The 21,852-nt window shown below is 38.6% G+C and overlaps 1 protein-coding gene across 2 annotated transcripts in view; it reads right to left on the bottom strand.

The window, feature by feature from the left end:
- The window catches only part of TRHDE (thyrotropin releasing hormone degrading enzyme), a 215,319-nt gene that overhangs the window by 186,621 nt on the left and 6,846 nt on the right, over positions 1-21,852 (bottom strand). The window lies entirely within an intron of this gene.

Raw genomic sequence — 21,852 nt, 5'->3', positions numbered from 1 at the left:
AGCCAAAGGTGCAACAATGTATTCTACCAGGAGGAAAAACTGTCATGCAGACATGCTACAATTTCTAACTTGAGATCATAAAATACTTTGGAAAGTTAATGAGCTGCACTCACATATAAATCCAACCAGTGCTCAACTAGCATACAATAAAATACTGACTATGTCACTGACCACAGTGCCATTAAGATTAATTTAGAGCACTTAGAATCTGTATCATCTTGTTGAAATGGCTCAGAGACAGAAAGTGAACATGTTAACAACTAATGTAGAGCAAATGTAATTACAGACACCATTTCATAGCCATTTCAGTCAGCCAAGACTGCCACGATCTCACCATCATATACTCAGTCATTCAGCCTCGACTCTCCTATTACACCAGCACTAGAGTTCATCTCTTCTCACAGCAACCTGTCAGCCAGATGAGTCAGCTAACTATGCCAACCAGATGGGTAGTGTCCAGACAACCCAGCTTCCTCACCTGGATACCCATCAGTTCAGTGCTAGAGATAGTAAGAAAAAACATTTGTGGAGAGAAGAGAGGACCATGACAGACTGGTTACAGATAAATTTCAGTTATTACAGAACTTCAGCCTAGGAGGAAGGTTCAAGTTCTTCTGAAGTGCTATTGTGGGTAATTCAGTGCCTAAACTGTTGAAATTCCCAGTGCTTAAAGTTCCTGCCAGTTCTCTGTAGAAGGTGAAAAATCAGCATAGTTTTAAGAAACAAAGCACAAAGATTTACATTATTTACCTATTACACATACAAACTCTGTATCACAACCCCAGAGGTAGGATGATGTGGGAATGGTTTTTTCCTCCAGAAAAAAATCTGCAGCAGATGTATTCCCAGGGTTAACATCAATTTTTATTTCCTTTGGTTGGATTGGGATTGGATTGAGTTCTCTTATTCCAAGTACTATTTATTGGCTATCTTATAGGCAAAGCATTCACACCACACATCATTCATAAATGATATTTCCCTACTTTTGGACTTTAAAAAAGTTATAGAAGTACACAAGTTTAAAGAAAGTGCTAACAAGTGACCTACAATGTTCAGCAGCTCTATAGCATGCCTGATTTTACCTAGTTAGAGACTGCTCTGTCACAAGCGCACAGATGTTACCTTCAAGTGATTCCATTTGAAATGATAATATGAAAACATTGTAACTGCTGATTTATATTTTGGCAGCGTCTAGAGACTCAATATGACAACAAAGTTCCCCTGTGCTTAGTTGACTATACAAATAGGAGCAAGAGATGTTTGTTATTCTCAATCTTCCTGTCTAGAGAGTAAAAGGTAAAACATGAGGAAAATGAACTGTTATCATCTTCATTTTATAATGAAAGATGAAGAAAGATGGGCTTAATATCAGGAAGGAAATCTGAAAAAGAGTCAGAAATAGAACTTGAATATCCTCACTGAGCTAAACTGATAAATCATCTTTTCCTAATAAATCATCAAATTACTATTCCTAAAACACATTTTCTAGAAAACAGCACCTTTTCCATTACAAATTTAAAAAAAAAAAAAAAAAAGAAAAATCCTGTTTTCAGGTTCCTCAGTCACAACATGTTTTTCAAAAACCAGACCCAAACTTTATTCCACACTGTAGACTTGTACCCCTGAAATTGCTTAACTCAGAAGACATTCCGAAAACTGAGGTTCCCCATATTGACTTGTGTAAGAGTAACCATTCCACTCCCATAATAACACCTTTTGTAAAGTAAAATTCATATCACAACCAAAAACAGGTTACAGCAATAAGAGTAGCAACCATATTAACAGCGAGAGCTCCTTCAGGCTAAAAACTTGTTTGAGCAAAGAGACAAACAATTAGGCCAGTGAAAACAAAAACCATAAACCATGAAATAGGGAAACAAGAAATCAAATTTTTTGTATGGACACACTAAAATCCACTAAAAAGCTTCATTAAAAGCTCTGGTTCTGATTCTCAACTAATATTTCAAATGTTTTTTAAAAATCTCCAAACTGACAGAACAATGGAAAAATGAAAAAAAAAAAGCTAAATGTGCTAATAATATTCAAACACTTTTGCTCAACTAGCCCCTGACAAAACCATGGACAGAATGAGCACTTCAGTCAAAGAAGATATATTAGAAAAGAGGCTGCCATCTACCATTAATGTCTTCAACTGGAAGGATTCCAGTCCCCTTCTGAGAACACCAATCTCAGTGTAAAATATGAGAACTAAAAAAAAAAAAAAAAATTCAAAGGCAAACTACATTACAAATAGAGAAAGCAAAATAGAAGGGCTGAATTAACTAGAATATTAATCCTATTTCAAGACTCCCATCTGAGAAAGATCAAGGCCACAACAAGGAATCACAGTGATTAACCACCTAAGCATTAGCCAGCAGAGACATAGATGAGAAGTGGCAGATTATATACACACAAAAAATCTGAACTGGCAAACAGAGGTTTTTGCACCTTAAGACAGGAGAAGCTGCAAAATTCAAGTACTCTGACATATACAAATGGGATAAGAAGACTCTAAAGCATGCTGGTTTTAATCTACAGAACACACATTAATATGTGAATTGTTTCAATTAAATAAAATACTATGAAATTTTTAACTGCAGGGTTATTCATCAAATCCCTTCCAATATACGAAATGCTCAGATGTCTATGATTATGAAAAAATATCTTTGCACATTTTGTCATTCAAATTACCTTCCTCATCTTAAAACTTCCACTACTCAGGACATAGTTCCTATTAGGAACATGCGAGTTAATCTGTGATATCCTCTGCCTGCCTACGGAAAAGGTCAATTTGCTAACAATGCTTTCTCATCACAGTTCAAACACAGCATCTGGTTTACATCTTAACAGCCAGCCAGCCAGCTAACCAGCTGAGGTTAAACTAGATCTGGATGAATATCACACAAGTTTCCAAAAGCAAAACAATCTGGTGAGAGCTGATTTCTTCATTCATATCAATGTGCTGGTTAGCATTAGATTAAAAGAGCATGTTTAGGACAGGATCATTTCCAAGAATAAAGAGAGTTAAAACCCCTGCTTACAAAAAAAAGTCAAGTCAATTCCTTCTCCAGGAAGCTCACTAGGACAAAGCAACAACAGGGTCCAATGGATTATGGAAAGATGGACAGAAAATTTTCTGAAACGTGGGTATCAAGCACAGTGGTCATAATGCAGACAAAACAGAAGTCCCATTAAAGGTTTAAGTCCTAAATAGCATGTTAATTATGGAAATACGAAGACAGAAACATTTTTACCACAATCAATACTTCAGTTCCTACCATAATAAAACAGACTGCACAGGTATGGTCCTTTGCTGACAGGGGAGCAGATCGCTGTTGTTTGAACAATCCTTCCTTCCCTTTTCCTAGCTGATGAAGAAAGCTATTCCCCTGCTTAGCTTCCAGCTGACATTCACATCAATATAACAGCTTCATTAGTCTCTCTCTTTTTAGCACTTCTTAGAGTCTAAGATAGCATTCCCTCTCATGAGACATACCCTGACTGCACAGCAAGGTAAACTTTTAAAATGGAAGCCTTTATTTGCTCTCGTCGTATCTCTACCCACAACATAAACTGTGTCTACAACTGAAGGTTCTTCATATTAACAAGCATTAAGAACAATTACTACGGCAATATCAACAGTGCACGGGCAGCAAGAGCATTTGTGCACTTTAGCACGTACTGACACAAGAAAATGCAAATTTTTGGAAGCTTCCACGGGGTATAAACACCGCAAAGGATAAAACAGAACTTTGCAAGGAAGGTTTCTCCAGGTTTAGCATATCAGAACAGGACCTCAAATATCCTTTCTTCCAAAGTTTCTGGTGCTTGAGTGTTGTTGGCAGGATAACAGAAGAAAAGATTCTGTCATGCAGTTTGTGTACTCTTAATTATGTGCAACAAAGTATCAGTGAGGACTGGAATCCCTGAGCTTGAAAACTTCATTTCCCTAAGAGGCAAACTGTCACTAATGTCAAGAGGATCTGGAAACACTATTAAAAACAGAAGGGGACTGAAGGAACTAGGCTAAGAAAATTAAAATAATTAAAAGTAGATGGTCTTCAGATCAGTCTGTGAAGGAAAACAGTACCTGAAGTTTCTAAGAAAAACACTTGTTTAAATATCACTGACAAATATTCTGCTGCCATTTTCACCTAAAGCTCTCAAGTAGAGGCTACTGCCTTTAAAATATCTACTACACTTTTCCCATGAGGATCTTCAAAGATGTCATTTTCTATTAGGCAGAGCAAAGGGAGGGGGGGAAAGATGAGGAAGTAAGAAAGAGATCCCAGGGAGAAGCATTGTTGCCAGATTGCATGCTCACAGTGCTGATTGACTCCTTAAATGGAAGGCCAAAGCTTAAAATGTTCCCTCATTCAAGGACCAATCAATCTCATTGACAGCACCCCAAGGGATTAAGGCTACAAGACAGCCAGTCTTCAGCTGCCGTACTTCAGGGACTCCCAAACACTACCCAGCCAGATGCTGTTCTCAAGCACCTCCGTGCATTGCACTTACACATCCAAACAGGTTTTCTGACTTTTACAGCTGCATTTGACCATTGCCCAGCTTGCTCATGAAAAAAATATAAGAAAGTTCAGTAGATAGAGATGATGTTAAACAATCATGAGAGAATTTCACCTCTGGGGTTTTTCCTAACAAAATGAAAGGGCCTCATTACTTACGAAAAAGAAACCCAAACTAACAACAAGATCATTGCAGGCCTGTAGGTGGTGAGCTAGGAAAACGGTAAGCTTTTGAAGACACATGGAGATGTGAGCAACTTCAGCAGCAGCCTGGATCATGCTTGTGAGGAGAGCTCCTCTTGGTAGCAGAGCGTGACATAGAAGAGCTAGCAGGTGCACCGGCATTGCTGGGCTTTACAGTCCAGCATTGCTCAGAGACACGTGTATGGCAGAGGTAGAGCTGGGTCTGGTCTAATAAACCTTGACTTACAACACAGAAAATTACCTGGGACACGATGCTCTGCCTGACATTGCTATCCCACTCTCCATTCCAGATCCCATTAAGGGATCCTCATGCTGTACTTGCACTGTACTCCACTGAGAATTACTCATCTCTCCCTAAAAAGAACAGATGTGCTTCATTCATTTTACACTAACAAAGGAATGGGGTCAAATATGAGGTATGTAATAGCTGTAAGTCAGCTGAACAGCTATTGTTCTCCACATTCTTCCCCATTATTTTCTGTATTTGGACACCAAAACACAGACCCCAAAGCAGCAGCAAAGGCTGCTCCAATGACCCTCTCTGACCCAAGTTTCACTGATGCACTTGCACACTCTTCAAAGCACACTCAAGACCCTGAGAAATTACTCATATTTGAATGTTGATTTTTACTGTCATTTCTGCTGTACACACAAAACCAGAGCTCCCAATAGGTTTGTATATTGTAACCTAATCTGAAAAGAAAAAAGAGGTCTGGTTCAGAAGTTTCCTGTACACTTGAGGATTCCAAGATTCATACACTGAAATGAAGAAGCTGGAGAGGAACAACCCAGAAAGCAAGTGTATTTTTAGCTCTACAAGATGTTTGCAGGTCATTTGCAGTCATTTTGAGTCATGATAAACAGTCAATAGGACACTATACTAATATGAAATGCTATCCAGAATGTTGAATTTTAACTCGGAGAGAAGGGATTTCATTATTGCTGTTATTGTGATTATTATATTACTATATTGCAAATACATGCAATATAGTAACATAAATACTCAGCATCCATGATTATACAGTCTGTGATTCCACAGTCAGCTATTCAAAAAGAAAATTCCAGCTTGCAAACAGTTTGCAGATGTTCAAGATTTCATTAAAAATACATTGTCAGATCCAATCGGGAACAAAATGCAAGTTTGCAAAAGTCTTTCAAAGTTGTTGTGAATTCCTTTTTGCATTTTGATTCAAGTATAGGCATATTCTAAAATGAATTCTGTTTCAGAAAATTCTTGAAACATTAATATTGTTTGAAAATAAAACAGAAAAGATACTTTTATTATTTCTTTTGATAAAATGAAAATTATAAGTTTGCCAAAACTATTTTTTTTACCACTACTACTTTCAATTACCATGTAACCTGATCATGTAGATACCACCACTATAGTCTATAACTGTCAGTGGTAACTCTTCTTTCACAACCCTGAGGTTCAGTGGCCTGCATGCTAAGGTCCAGCTCTGGTATTGCCTAGCTGTATAACTACTGAAAAAGAGCTACAAGAAAGTCTGGAGGCAGATAAAACCAAGAAAATGACAGAGCTTAAGATTATCAAAACATCATCACTAGCTCAGGAGTTCAAGAAGCAAACACCAACACAAAGGTATAAAACCACAGAGACTGTTTAGCAGGCCCCACTGGGAATCACCACAGTATTGTTAGAGCTGGTGGGAGATGGCAGCTCAGCAACACAGCATCTACTGAAAGGAGCCACACAGGACAATCCTCCCCAGCCAATGCCTGCCAGGCCAGCAAAGACTGTGAGCAATGGTGAGCACACTAACACTGAGTCCAGCAGCTCATTAGCTCCTAGGTATCTTTTGTGTGCATTATCAAACAAATAATTGCTTCACACTAAGGTGAACATACCCTATGTGCAGAATCCTTTGATACCCAGCCCAAACAACCTAACAGGGGTTTTTACAGGCCTTACTTTGGCAACAACAAAATTCCGTTACTGGAAAAGCCAATGACTGAGAGGGCACTAAACATGTAAATCATACTCATGATTTCACAGAACCAGGACATCTACTCCCCCTCCAACCAACTAATAACAAAGTAATTTATCTTTATATAAATAAAAGAATAAAATAAAAAAAGAATGTGTTTTATTTAAAACACTGTCTAGGGTTAACCATACTGGGCAATTGTGCGTTGCCAAGCACTGATTTGATTTTCATTATATGGCACTGACAGCAAAGTCATTTATCTGTTCTGCTCACAGTCTCCTTTTATCTTTTTCTTATGCTTCTGTATTTTTACTCTATCCTGCAGTGTAGCTGAATGCTGATGAGCAGAAAATGGTACAAAACCACAGACAGTCTCTTTCAAATTAAAAGTTCAGGTATGAAAAATCCAACATTTTCCATTTTGGAGTTCCCAAAGAAGCTGTATATTTGGCAATGTCCAGCCATATAAAGATCAGTTAAATACATCACTAGCTGTCCTCCTCTAGAGTATATGATGTTTCATTCATGGTTCTAATATGCTCCCCATTGAGAAATTATCTTCCTGTCACTGCAGCCTTGGATGTTTAAATAAAAAATAGAGCAAACAATGGAAAAGCAGTTTTCCACATATCAGATCAATAATTTTTACAATTTTTTTTGCATTCACCTTGTTATATTTGTAGATTACTAGCATTCCATAAAAATAAGGAAAAATAGAAACATAAAGAAGAAACAAATCTTCCCAGTGTTATGGTACTTAGCCTTTAAATGTGTTAGCATCTCACCAGGGATGTGCATATAACTGACTTTTTTATCAATTCACCAGCTGAACTTGCCATTCTTAGTTTGCTAGTATTGAATCAAGGTTGCCTTAATCCTGTTTCTCACCAAAACAAAACCGAAGTATTTAATGTCATGAGGGACAATACATTCCTCTTGAAATAAAGTGGAATATTACATTTCTAAAGATTTATTCAAAAAACAAATGTAACAGAATTACAGTCAAAACATTATAGTTTATGGTTAGTGATGCTTCATAAAGCAGCACTTTAGTTGCATTTCAGGTTCTACAGATCTCTATGTTGTGCATGACTGTATACCAGAGAGTATCTGTACCTCCACTGTGAGGCAATGGTAGTCTTGTTCAACAGTGTTAATAAAACCTCAAGAGGGATTCATAATATTCCAAAACAGATACACTGACTAAAATGCACTCAGAAGAGTTAAAGATGATGGTCAATCTCACCACAGCAATTGCAAGTGCTAATGTTACTAGATTTCTCACACAGCAGTGACCTGAACCATAATTACACCCATGACTTCCAGCAATAGCCTTCATATTCTCTGTTCACCTGTTTAGGCATATATATGATCACACTATCAGAATCTTTTTCAGCAAAACTTTTTGGTAGAGTTCCATCAAAGTTCCCTGCCACAAAACAAAACAGAACATGCAACTGCCATTTTCTTGTTAGTCATGAACACTTCTGCCACACCAGCAGAGACAAGCAGTAAGGAATGTGTCCAGAACTGACAAGGACAAATAAGCAGAAAACTGTGCAGTCTGCACAGAATTATTCAAAATAGTCATATGTACAAAATGCTGCTGGTGAATCTCACATGAACGAGTAGCTGGTTGGTAAAACAGCAGAAGAAATTCAACATCAGTAAGTGCAAAGAAAGGTAAACAGGAAAAAATAACCTTAACTATGCAGACACAGTAATAGTCTAAATTAGCTATAGCTCAGGGAAGAACTCTTGGAGTCACTGTGGACAGCTCTCTGAAAATGCCAATTCAATGTTCAGCAGATATTCAATAGGCAAACACAAAGTTACAACTGTTTAAGGAAAGAATAAAACCCAAAACGTTATTATGCCACAGAACAAACTCAAGCATATAAACTCTGAGCACTCTAGGCAGTTGTGGCACCACCCCTCTCTTTTGCTCAGTGTTTCAAACAGGCATTGGAGAACTTTAAAGGCACAGAGAAAGGTGATAAGAATAAGAAGAGATGGGAAGTGAATCCCATACAAGGAGAGATTAAGTACTTTTGAGTTCTGAAAAAGGACAGCTAAACCATCTATAGAATCAGGACTGGTACACAAAAGCGAATGAAGAACCACCAGCCACTGATCATTACAGAAAAAGAAGAGAGCAGCCAATGAAAATGTGGAACAAATGCATTTAAGTAAACAAGACGTAAGTAAAATACAGATCTTGTTGCCACCAATTGTCAGAGAGCACAAAATGGAACAGCTTCCAACATGGATAATGTACATTCACAGAGAGCAGGTCCTTTGGTAGATACTAAACTATTGGTCCATGTATAACTCCAGGTCAGGGCCACTGACAATTGGAGGCTGGGAGTAATACTCCACTGGTTGTCATCTCTAAACTGCTCTCCACACAGGATACAGTAAAATATTTTCCTCTGTGGCTGTTATTACATTAGGTATGTTGTGGTTTTTTCCAAATACTGGGAAACAAAACATGTCAGTAAATTAATATGATTCGAAGGCCAGCTCTGGCTGTGGGTCCCTTGAACAGTGCCTCTTCCTTGTGGATAACACATGACTTTTTCCTCCAGCTACAGTGACCAACACAGCCAGACTCCAGGAAATAACTGATAATGGATTCTTAATAATCAGGAAGGTGAGGTTCATATAGAGAAACGGTAACATCATCTCACTCCTCTGAAGGATCTCATTTGTAATTCACACATACCAAGCACTGGCATTAACTTCTTCACCTGAGTAATAACGACAGCAGCTTGGATGTAAAAGAGTGACACCTCCACAAGTCATCAAGAGTGGCAAAAAACTCATAGAGAGTTTTATATTGTTCTTACTCCACAGTTACGATGGCATATCACTAAAAAGGACAGCCACACGTTCCCTCCTCCTCCCAGATTAGATCCATGGACTACCTACACACTGGATGAGATGGTTCGGTCAAAAGGTTATTAAATTTTTTTGTTAGTTTCCATTTGGATTAGTGCAGTGAACAGGCTTACTGTCCAGCCACAGATCACTAGATTTGACAGAAACAATACAGCAAAAGTGTGCAGGCAAGGGAGGGGGAAGGATGACACAAGTCTGTTCAGTAGCAGCTTTCAGCTACACTGCTTTACCCACAATGTTAAAATGCAACCTATGGTACAGTAGCCCTATTTGAACTCGGTCTGCTGAATAAAAAACATACAAGTCCTTGGACCTAAAAGACAGTGAGTCTGAAGTAACTAGATGTCACAAAGCAGGAAAGGACATGAAAATCTGTGGTTACAGGTTGTTAGGTAGAGAGGAGCTTGTCCCAGTTCAGGTGACAGAGCTCAATAAATATGGAAAACCACTTCAACTTGTAAATGTTAATTGTAATTACTACAACGGTTCAGCTTAATGAAAACATCCCAGCATCAGTAAATCCCGTCTGCAGTTGAAAGGAAGCATCTTTCAGAACAGATAGATTCTGCAAGGGAAATCAGTTTTGTTTGTTTCTGGACTTACTCATGTAGGTACTGGAAGGTATCATTGTACTGGTGAGTTCAGTTAGGGAACAGACTGTATAATTACACATATTTAAACACTTCAAATGCTGCTAAAGCAAAAATGTACATAAAAAACAGTACTCAGAATATTTCTTCTTAGCCATCAACTCCTGAATAACAGAACTGTGAAACCATGCAAGTCTACACTACCAGCTGCACTATGATTCATGGATCCTTTTAATCCTCACAGTACTTCATGGTAGTATAATCATTCCTAGTCATGTGTGATTCATCAAAGTATTTTGTAGTAAAGACAAATGTTATAATATGCCCTATTGTAACCATGCAAATCACATATCTTCATTTCCATACCTAAATTATGCTTTCGCTGAACTTTTTCTGCTGCTCAAGCAGCTCTCACATACCAAGCTAGTTAGGCATTTCAAAGTTGTTTCATAGCAAGGAATCCCAAGTTTTCTTCTTTCACTTTCTCAAGCCTCTTCATGCTTTACACATCACTGTTTTGAAAAGGTTTGCACTAGGTTCTTAACTCTAAGCTACCACCCTATCTCCTCTGTATGCCTCACATGTTTCCTGTGGCCAGAAGTTAATGTAAGTTACTTGTATGTACTGTCACTCGGCAGACAAACCTTCACACAAAAACTTCACACAGCAACTCTGAACGACAGGTCCTTTGTGGATCATCACAAGCCAAGCAATACAGAGACACAAGGAAAAGTTTCAAACTTCCTTTTTCTACATCAAGATATCATATTCCCAAGGAATTCATCTTTCTGCTCTCTTGGAGCCTATTAACTTTAACAATAGATGTAATATTTTTTAGTAGAAACCTTAATACAGTCTTAGAACTGCTCATATTAACTGTCTAAATTTCCAGTTCAAACCTAATGGTTTTGGCTGAAGAATAAACGTTAAACAGCTCTAAATGTTTTCTAAATAGAAAACAAGTACAAACCACCACTCCACATTTCACAGGTAAAACAGCAGCTCACAATAAAGATCAAATACAACCAGAGCACAGGATGATAACAGGCTTCCAATGAAGGGCAGAATGTTACCACTGCCTTTGTTGGTGCTTATCACAGATAGGTGATATAATAAAACTACTGTGGACTGAAATAAATCAAATACTCCCTGTGACCACTATGCTCTCTTACCCTAGAACTGCATATTTAACATTTAAAACATATGGATTGCTAAGGAATCAAAAACAAAGGTTAATGATGAGAAGAAAACCAAGTTTGGGATTCAATCCCTTTCCATCCTCCAAACCCAGTTAGCAGAATTTCAGTAACACGAAGAGAATATTCCTTTAGTCTAGGGGGGGAAAAAAACAAAAACATGTCTTCTCTGATGCAGCAGTGACAAAAAATATATTATTTTATAAGTATTTATTTATATGTATAAATAAATATATATATTTATATAATACATATATTCCAAGTATTTATTTTATTAATGCATATGCATTCATACATATGACTTTAAATGAACTTTAAATGACTTTAAATCTTATCACTCATTGGCATTCCCATTTGGGCTTCTATCTAAAAAACTGACATCTATCTATCAGACAAAAAACTATCAAACTTTTACACCATGTATAAATCAGTTTCCCTTTTTTCCCCTGGTATTTCAAGGGCAATAATAAACTTACAACAACATTTTCAAATTTTAAACATATAGGAACACTTTTCAGTAAAACAAAGCACAGCATGATGTACTGTTGTTCAACCACGGAGTGTGACTTATTTAGCCAGGGGATTGGAAAATGTGGTATGCAAATGATTCAGTAGCTATACTTCTTTCTTCAAAATTCTTCCATAGGAATTCACTTCTCTTTTTCCTTCTCCACTTTTTATTTCTTCCACCTTTTATTCTCCTCTTCTTTTATCTTTATTAACTAAGGTACTACTTGCTGTCCTGAGGATACAAACTCTTAATTGAGATTCCAAGCTGCTGTGACTACCAAACCATCACCACTCTCAGGAGGGAAGAAAGTGTGGATACTCCCAGAGGTAAATGCTAATAACCACCTTTTGCTTCTTATCCCATCCCCCCCCCCAGCAATTTCAAATAAATAAAATATTAATCTTCTCATTTTGTCCCACATTGCCCCACTGCATGCTGTGAAAAAAAATGCATGGCTAAATATTTTTCATGATAATCCACTGTGGGATAACTTTTTTTAATATACTTTAGGTCATTTACTCTTCAAAGAAAAACATAATCTGCTTTCAAATTATGCTGTTTCAAATACAAAGATAACAGGCTCAGTTCTCATTTCTGACTGCTCTTGCTATGTCTCAACAGCATGCAGCAGCCAGAAAGCTCCCAGGCAGGAGCAGTAGAGGATCTCCTAGGGGTACCATTCAGTGGAAGCAGGCCAACAAAGCTGGTTCTCTGGCACCTTCCCCCACCTCATTGCATGAGAGGGGTGCCAGGGGATGGGGTCACGTGCTGAGCTTGAGCAGTTGGACAGCCACAACAACCGCTACAAGACGGAATAAACTTGAGAATGAGAGCATTGCCCTGTGCAAACAACACCCTTGCAGAGAGGCAGGGAAAGACATGTCAAGTCAGGTTAGACCCTGGAAAGCACATTTATAGAATCATAGAACATGCTGAGTTGAAAGGGACCCATCAGGATCAAAGAGTCCAATTCCTGGCCCTAGGCAGGACACCCCAAGAATCATAGGATGTGTCTGAGAGCGTCCAAATTCTCCTTGAACTCAGACAGGCTTGGTGCTGTGACCACTTTCCTGAGAAGCCTGTCCCAGTGCTCATGCACACTCGGGTGAAAAATTTTTTCCTAATATGTAACCTAAAGCTCCCCTGACTCAGTTTCATGCCATTTCCTCAAGTCCTGTCACTGGTCACAACAGTAAAGAGATCAGTGCCTGCCCCTCTGCTTCCCCCAGTGAGGATGCTGAAGACCAATGAGGTTTCCCCTCAGTCTCCTCTTCTCCAGGCTGAACAAACCAAGCAACCTCAGCTACTCTTCATAAGGCTTACCCTCCAGACCCTTCACCATCCTCACAGTCCTCCTTTGGAAATTCTCTAAGAGCTTAACGTCAATTTTATATTGTGGCACCCAAGAGCAGAGTAGAGTGGGACAATCACCTGCCTTGACTGGCTGGCGATGCTTTGCCTGATGCCCCCAGGACATGGTTGGCCCTCCTGGCTGCCAGGGCACTGCTGACTCATATTCAACTTCCTGTTGACCAGGACCTCCAGCTCCCTTTCCAAGGCACTGCTTTCCAGCCTCTCGTTCCATTCTGCCACATGACTAGAAAAATCTTCAGAAGAGGTACCTGAAGTGTGAAAGAACCCCAACGGAAGAACAAAAGAGCTTTGTTAACCCTACAGACACCTTAGTAGAAAATCAAATTGACTAGGTTCTCTACTTGTAAAAAAGGGGGTAAACACCATAAACCTCCAGGCAGCAAGAAGTACTGGGACAAAGGCAAAAATAAGATGGCATTTGTGCAGATTTTCCAACACTAAAACAACAAGTAAAGGCAAGTCTAAAGGCTAAACATTACAGACACCTGACTGTCGGAAAAGGAGGGGTTGGGCTCCCAACAGGTATGAATCTCTGAAAATAGTGGTTACTTTCCTACCACTGGCTATAAAAACTGGGAACAAACAGGCTAAGTTTCTTGTTCCTGTATGAAAAATATGATTAAAATTTAGCTAAACCCTGGTGGAGACACAGGTCTATAAACAAATAAAAGTACACATCATTCTCCTCCCTCAGGAATAGTGTTATCTGTCACTCAACTGGATGTCAACTAAGTCACCTGCCTCAGTAATCCATTTTCACTGCACAGAGTGCAGTTACTACAGTAGGTATACAGGATAACACTGCTTTGACTGACAGATGTTCAGGCTGGTGCAGGAATGTGTTAACCTTTACGTTGTTCTGGAGTAAGATACCTCCTACAGATTATGTGGCACTTGTTTTTGCTTTTATAGCAAGAGCATGACTCTTATGGAAACATGTTAATAGTCAGAAAGCAGAATTCATGTTGATGACAAGGACAGAGACCATAACAAATAAGTTAATGAAGTCAAATATGACAGCAGAATATGAGGCATAAGGAGACATGAAACAACAGAATACAAAAAGCAGAGTACAGCTCGGGTGTTCAGTCTTTACTGTGAGTTGTATTGTCACACTACATACTAGTAAGCATATGCTCATTAGCACATGAAAGGAAAAGGAAAGATAGTCTCTCCTTTACATCTCACTCCTTCCCCTGCTTGTAATGTTGAAAATGGGAGGAACTGCAGAGACTTCACACTACTTTACTCTGGGCAAATAGCTGGGAAGGAGTGGAAAGTACTAAGAGTCTCAGACCTTTCTTTCTTTTCATTAGCCAGCAGAGACCTCAGATGAAGCAACTACAGGCTGAACTGCTCCTGAATGTACAGAATTACGATTAGGATACTGTTCTGACAACCATCAGGCAAAGAATCACATGTGCTGCCTCTCTCATTCTCCTCAGGCAAGCTATAAACCTACAAAATAGCCACAAATTAAGAAACTGATTTTGCTTTTTGACAGTCTTCTTGCTACTACATACGAAGTACACCACTGCCCCCAGATACTTACAGGTGATCTTCCTACCAAAACCAAAACAAAACAATGTTCCCAAACTCAAGTCTTTCAATTCAATAGTATTATTTGCAGACTGCAGCTGGGTACTTATGTTAATAAAACAAATATCACATTTAAATACAGCATGTACTACAAGTGCTGACGGAGAGAATTTTTTTAAAGTAGTAAGCACAATGCATGTTCAGTGTTTTCCTAGCGTATTCGACTTGCAAATTCAACCAGAAATCAATAACAATGGATTGCAAGTTTGCAATTTATGTTTTTAACAGATTCCCTGGCATATTCAGTTTAGCATGGATGCTGATCACATAGGGTTTTGTTTGTTTGTAGCACATTTTGTAGCTATAGTATTTAAAAATTAATAAACTAGAAGTCATTTTCAATATATAAACCTGAAGCAGAATGGGTAAACAAATACTGATTCAGTCAATCTGAAAAGGCTATGATTTCTTTGGATTATTATTGTATTACATTACAGTTTCCTACATAACTAAAATAATGCACAATAGTAAGCACTGAACTGAGTAAAAGATACTTGTAGAACCAGCCTTTGTTGTTACTACAAAGAAAACTTCATACAGGAAAAAGAAAGCACAAACACACCTATCCACGTTCATATGTGTGTGTGTTTTTCTAGCTCAACATAATCACATACTTCTCAACACATTCTTTGTAACATGCATTTTTTTTAACTGTTTGATGAAAACTATTCTGGGGAAGGCAAGACTGGTACATTTGTAATAAAGACCAAAAATGAATGGGCATCATCATATCACTATGAAATCTGAGGACATATAAAGATTAAACATTACAAATCTGCATCGGACTAGGCTTCAGAAATATGTCTGGTGTTTCCTGTGTCAGCTGTTACCTGTCTATCAGATACATGTGTGGCCTCCCAGTGGTAAGTGATGGGCTAACAAAAGTTACTTTGCTGGGCTTCAAAAGTAGAGCACAACTCTGGAGCTGTACTAAATTCAGGTTGAGGAGGAAGAAAACTTAATTTTAATTGAGGACTAATCCTACTTTTGATAGCTAAATCATTCTGCTGTAACCAATATGCTCACCCACAAAGAATTATCTCATGTATAATTGCTTCAATACTGATTAATAAATAATAACTGATGAAGAGACTTTGCTGGCAATCACTAACCAGCAGCTGAAGAGAGGGCCTAAGGAAGAGCCTTAGGCCTTTAATCCAGGTTGTCATTAGCTGAGAGAAATTGCCTGGTTTTGAGGTCATTCCTATTAAATAAAAATATTAATACATTTTTCAAATAATTTTCTAGAAGCTACAGGCTGAACTGCACAAAATGTAGTTATTATTTTAGACAGAAACTGATATTTTCTTTTTTTTCTAGGAACTAACAAATGACAAAACTCACTGGGAAAAAAAGTTATTTTGGTGTTCAACCTGGGTTTTTTTCTTATTTTTAGACTATTAATAAAAGTCAGCTTGTTAGTCTCCTCAGACTGACCCCCACACTGCAGATGAGGGAATGCCCAGCACAGCTGCCCAGCATCTCATGGATTGCTAGAAACACTATACTACTTCCAGTCATCCTGTCTTAAGGACATGGATAAAACCATGGTCTCCCATGGTGCTGGAACTAAACCAACATGAGCTGTTGGACACACACCAATTCTGACCTAAGTCTGCTTATTTGACTCTGTTCTCTAGCCCTTCCTGGATAAAAATGATTTTTCACTTGTGCAGAATCAAGCAACTATTACTGCATAGATCCCATTTTTGAGACCACTATACCTTTTTGTGTGATACTGAGCCAAACTGAGTGAGCCCCCAAGCACATGCTTGAGATAATTCAGTGCCAGGACATTTATGCAGGCTCTCTTTAAGCCAGAGAGCACTATGGAAACAGTAATTATCTTATTTTCCTTTAGCCAAATTATTAGAGCTCCTCCTGATTGGCCAGCATAAGACTTAAATGTACTGCAAAGTATTGAAGTAAGATCTTTAACCAGGAGCTTGTGATCTCTAATTACATCTTAGATAAAGTAATAACAAAATAAAAGCAGTGCAATAAAGGTTGGCCTTATTGTGGTATGATTCTTATCATAAGAACTTCCTTAGCCTCAAGGTCTTTTTCTGTATTATGGCAAATTACTCAGCACTGATGACTCTACAGTAATGTTTAATACAGCTGAAACCAAGACATACCAGCTTGCAGAGGTCTCTTCAAAATGGAATGCACATGGGCTCAGTCAGACAGTGGAGGTTCTGCCCTGAGCAGCTGACCTGGCTGCTGTCAGCCACACAACGCCAGCCCTGCAGCACACGCTGCAACCATTTTGGAATAGAAGCGGGAGTAGGAAAAGTGAAATCACACAAAATTCTTCTTAAGGCACTGTGTTCCATCAGCATTCTTCCTCCCACTCACCACCACCCAGCCAGATAGCCACTTTCTTTCACAGCTGCTCATTCCCATCTGCTCTGGCACTGTCTGCACTTGTCTCTTTAAACCCCTGCACCCAGAATTCCTCTTGATTCCACTCCTTTCCACACACTTTTTTTTTTAGCAGATACTCCCCCTGACAAGAGAGCTGCCAGTTGGCATTTTATTTCCATACCTATCTCCACATCCCATCCACAGCAAAAAAAGTGGTAGAATGGGAATCACCCCAAAACATCTCTTTCCAGCACTACGTTCATCTCAATTGATACACTGTGCTTTGTCCCTGAGTGCCCACTCCTTCCACTAACTGAAAAGAGAAAGAATTAGCAGGGGATAAAAAGGAATTAAAATAACTTACGAGACAGTGAAAAGCCATGCAGGATATAGTGAGTTTCCATGTTCACCTGACAAAGGAATGAGAAACAGAGGCTTTGAAGAACAGAAGCACAGCTAAACATGAAGTACCGTGAAAATTAATCCAAACGGGAAAAAATAAAGCAACAATAGTAGGAAAAGGCCTGGTGAATTGAAACCACAGCTAAAGACAATAATGAAAGAAAGAGACACAGACATGATGTAACATACAATACAATCCAGCCAGCAATATTTTGTTTTAAAGAATTATTGAGAAAGAATATATATAAGAGGTATGATTAGGAAATGCAACGTAAGAGTAGAACCAAGCAAATATATGGAGGTAAGTGGAGTTTTCTGGATTATCATACTGTGCAAAGATGACACAGATCCCGTGATTTTCACCAACTACAGCTCACACCTGCTAGAGCCATACAATGATCAGCTAAGCTTGCTTGTAAGGGCATTCCTCCTCCCTCCATACCGCATTACCTCAAGCACTACCCTGGTAGAACTATACTGCTCCCTAGACCACAGCAACATAGATGACTGCACCACAACCCTTTCCACAGGAACAAAGCCCCTGCCCAAAGACAAAAGCAGTTGCAATGATTTCCTGTAATCCCAGATTAATCTAAAAAACATATTATATATCTGTAATGCATACAAAAAAGGCAGTTCTGCTTTTAAATTACCTACTCTGGATGGGATTCTGATCAGATCTATATGGACTAAAGAGTTATGCTAATGATTTATGTCCACTGAGCTGTGCTCCTAGAAAATAACTGTTTGTCTTAATTGTAAATTAATTTTAGTATATGAAATATAGAACATCTTCATGTCTCCAAGAATTATATAGGATATGGAAAAATTACTGTTTTGATTGGCTACCTAAGCTTTCCAAAAGTCAGTTTCTATTTATAATTTGACTTGTATTGAATGTCACACTTAAACTAATGTTAAACTAATTTTGAGGTCTTTGAAAAACTGAACAGCTAACACTTAAGCAGTTTTGAGGAACAAAACTGCTTTTAATCTCACAGTTATTTCTGTTCCTCTCAGAGTTTATACACTCTTAACCACGGCATTTTATTAATACTGGTCAGCTGGAAAAGAGGTGAGATTTTAATCATTACCATGCTGTCAAAATTTGAAAGGACAGCCCCCTGCCCTCAAAATGTTTTGTGAATCAAAACCAGGTTTAGGCATGTGCCAAAAGAAAAGCAAAAGTATATGCAGTGTGAAGCCTTTTAGATGTCTACAATATGTCTACAAAATAAATATACATTGCCTTAATTGAATTGAAGATAGATTCACCAATGCAAGAAATTGCTTATCATGATGCTTCAATTGAAGGTTTGTTTAATTTTCCTGAAAATCCATTCATTTTTAGAAGCAAACTTACTTTTATTGTACATTTATATTAACTGCCACAGGAATAACTATATTTTAACGAAAAAGTGGCTTTGAAGGAAACCAAGAAGTTGAAAATTGCATGTGCAAGGATTCAGTCATTTTCAAATTCAGCCAGTAGTGTCCATGAACTCCTGGTACTGCAACACAAGAGACTCAAAGAGATGGATTACCTCAGCAATTCAACTGAAAGGACACAGTTCTGAACTAAAGTGCTTGTTGTGAGTTCATACCTTAAAAAATACTCTTCCAACAAAACTGAACCATGATTAAACATGATCAGATCCCAAATGGACTGAAAAATAGCAGGATATATTTAACCAATAACCCAGTGTGAACTATTCTGGTATTCCTGGGCAGTAATGTCCCTATCACAGAGGTATATTATGAAAAACAAGAGCTAAAACTCTAGACTAACCAAACTATCTCAAACTATCTCAATCTACGTAGGCTCTAGTAGCCACAAATTCCTAACAAATACTTGGATTTTCTCTTCAGATCTGTGTTAAACCTGAAGTCATGAGACCAGTTTTGCCAAACACAAGAGCGGCAGAAAGTTACCAACTGGTATCTATAAGACATGAGTGTGCCTTTTTCTTCAGGTTACCAAACATATTCAAGCAGCAAAAGTCTGCAGGATATGAGCTCTGAACAACACTACAAGAAAATTAGTTAAAGAGAAAGTAGGTTTTATGTTTCAAACTGATGATGGTCCTAAGGCCCATCCCCCATGTTTCATACAGTTGCTGACACTAATGTTGAAAGCCAAAGTGCTTGCAGCTGGTTCTCCGATGGGCCCAGGACACTTCAGAGTGAGATAACAACGTAGCATAACGTAGCAAAAATTTCCAAGCATTACTCTGTATTAGAACCCAAGGAACATGAGACCTACCTACCAGAGTATACACCAAACAACTTCCATCTTATTAGAGCCCTCAGTGTTTTCTAAAGTTGAAAACTACCAGGCATTCTTAGCTTCAGGTTAAATCCTTCACCAGGTAAAGTACATTATAATGAAAATCATCAAATCCTACCTGAATTGAAGCCTGTTCCCATATCAGTTGAAAACAAGTGAGAAACAGCCTGATACCTCTACCCTGTTCTACTAGGCCAGTGAACACTCCTCTTTATCAGTGAGTGTAGTGATAGGACGAGGAGTAACAGTTTCAAACTGAAAGAGGGTATGATTAGATATTACGAAGAAATTCTTTACTGTGAGGGTGGTGAGACACTTGAATGGGTTGCCCACAAAAGCTGTGAATACCCCATCCATGGATGTGCTCAAGGACAGGTTGGATGGGGCTTTTGAGCAACCTGATCTAGTGGAAATTGTCGCTGTCCATGGTAGGGGGGGTTGGAACTAGATGGTCTTTATGGTCTCTTCCAACCCAAACCATTCTATGATTCTATGAGTATTACAAAGTCAGAGGCAACCAGTTTCTCATCCCAAGAGCAATAGAAATTGTACAAATATTTAATCTGCTAGAAGCAAGACTAAGAACCAGGCATCCACTTCTCCTTCCTTATTTCTTTACCTTGGCACTTTTGAGTTCCTTTTCTAAATTAATCCAAGAGAATTACTGACAAGAGAAACAATCCAGATAAATAAATAAATAAATACATATCATGGGTTGACCACAATAAATAACCCCAAAACCCCACCAAAAATCCAAACCACAAACTCTAAGCCTTTCAGCCATCGAAGGTAATATGAGGACTGCAAGCATGGCCTTGGCAGTTCCCATATCCTTGTACTCATATGTTAAAGCACCTCAAAGAACCACTTCCTAGTCATGCTTCCTCCTCTTGTGGGGCCAGAGAGTAGTGTCATAGTCTGCCAGCCATGGTACAAAAAGGCTGAAGAGGAGTGAAAGACCCCCAGTGTCCTATCTAACTGTTTCAGTGACAAAAACAAGACTTATTTGCTGACCCCTTCAGTATGACGTAAATGAGAGATGCCAATGCAGAGGGGTTTCCTGGTCCACCTTCCATCAGCACAGCCTTAAATCCATGCCAGGGCTCTGGCAGTTGCACAAAAAAACCTGGATTAGAGATGTGTTTTGGTTGAAAACTTACCACATTTTCATTCCTTTTTCAGGTCAGTTTTCAGCCAGATCATATGGCTGTACAGAGGTGAAGGTTGGTACAAGGAAGGTAAAGAATACCTTTGGTTCAGAGAAGATGGGATCAGCTCCCTGCGCAGCAGCACAATGCTTAGGCTGGCTCAAAGTGTTTAAGGATCTGTTTCCCAATATGATCAGCCTGCAGGCCTTCCTCATGCCCCCACATTACAGAACAAAGTCATACAGCATTTGCAAAAGTATAAGGTAAACATCCCTTTGCTCAGGTGCACAGATCAAACTGCTGTCTAGTCCTCTGCTTCCAGAACTAGCTCTGTTTTGTTATTCACAGTAACTAAGAAGGAAGAATTTCTCTGTATGTTCACCTGAAAAATCAAGATGACAGCTCTGTGAAATATTCTATTAAGCTGACAGCATTTCTCAGGTATGTTTTGGCTTGTTATACAGTTTTGAGCTTGCTATTTGTACACAAAACCAAAACTGACATAAATAAAGGTCATGGTCTAACTCCTGGAACCAAGCCATATTAAGAAACAATGGCTTCAGAAAATTAGTGCTTCCATCAACCTCAGGAAGCAGGTAGGTTGCAAAGTCCTGCTTCTGAGCAAGAGATCTAAGATAGAGATTACTGTATCAGCCTCCTGAGCTAGCACACAGCAAACCATAGAACATGTCAGTACTGAAGGAAGGAGACTGGAAACCCTACTACTTTCTCAACCCAGTACTACTGCTTTCTTTTAATAGTCTCATGAACACTGGTATTGAAAAGGCTACAGGAAAA

Source organism: Neopelma chrysocephalum, unplaced genomic scaffold (assembly GCF_003984885.1).
Source record: "Neopelma chrysocephalum unplaced genomic scaffold, ASM398488v2 Primary Assembly neopelma1_59, whole genome shotgun sequence".
Classification (NCBI taxonomy): domain Eukaryota; kingdom Metazoa; phylum Chordata; class Aves; order Passeriformes; family Pipridae; genus Neopelma; species Neopelma chrysocephalum.
Note: the sequence above shows the minus strand (reverse complement) of the source record. Positions and strands in the feature narration are given on the sequence as shown.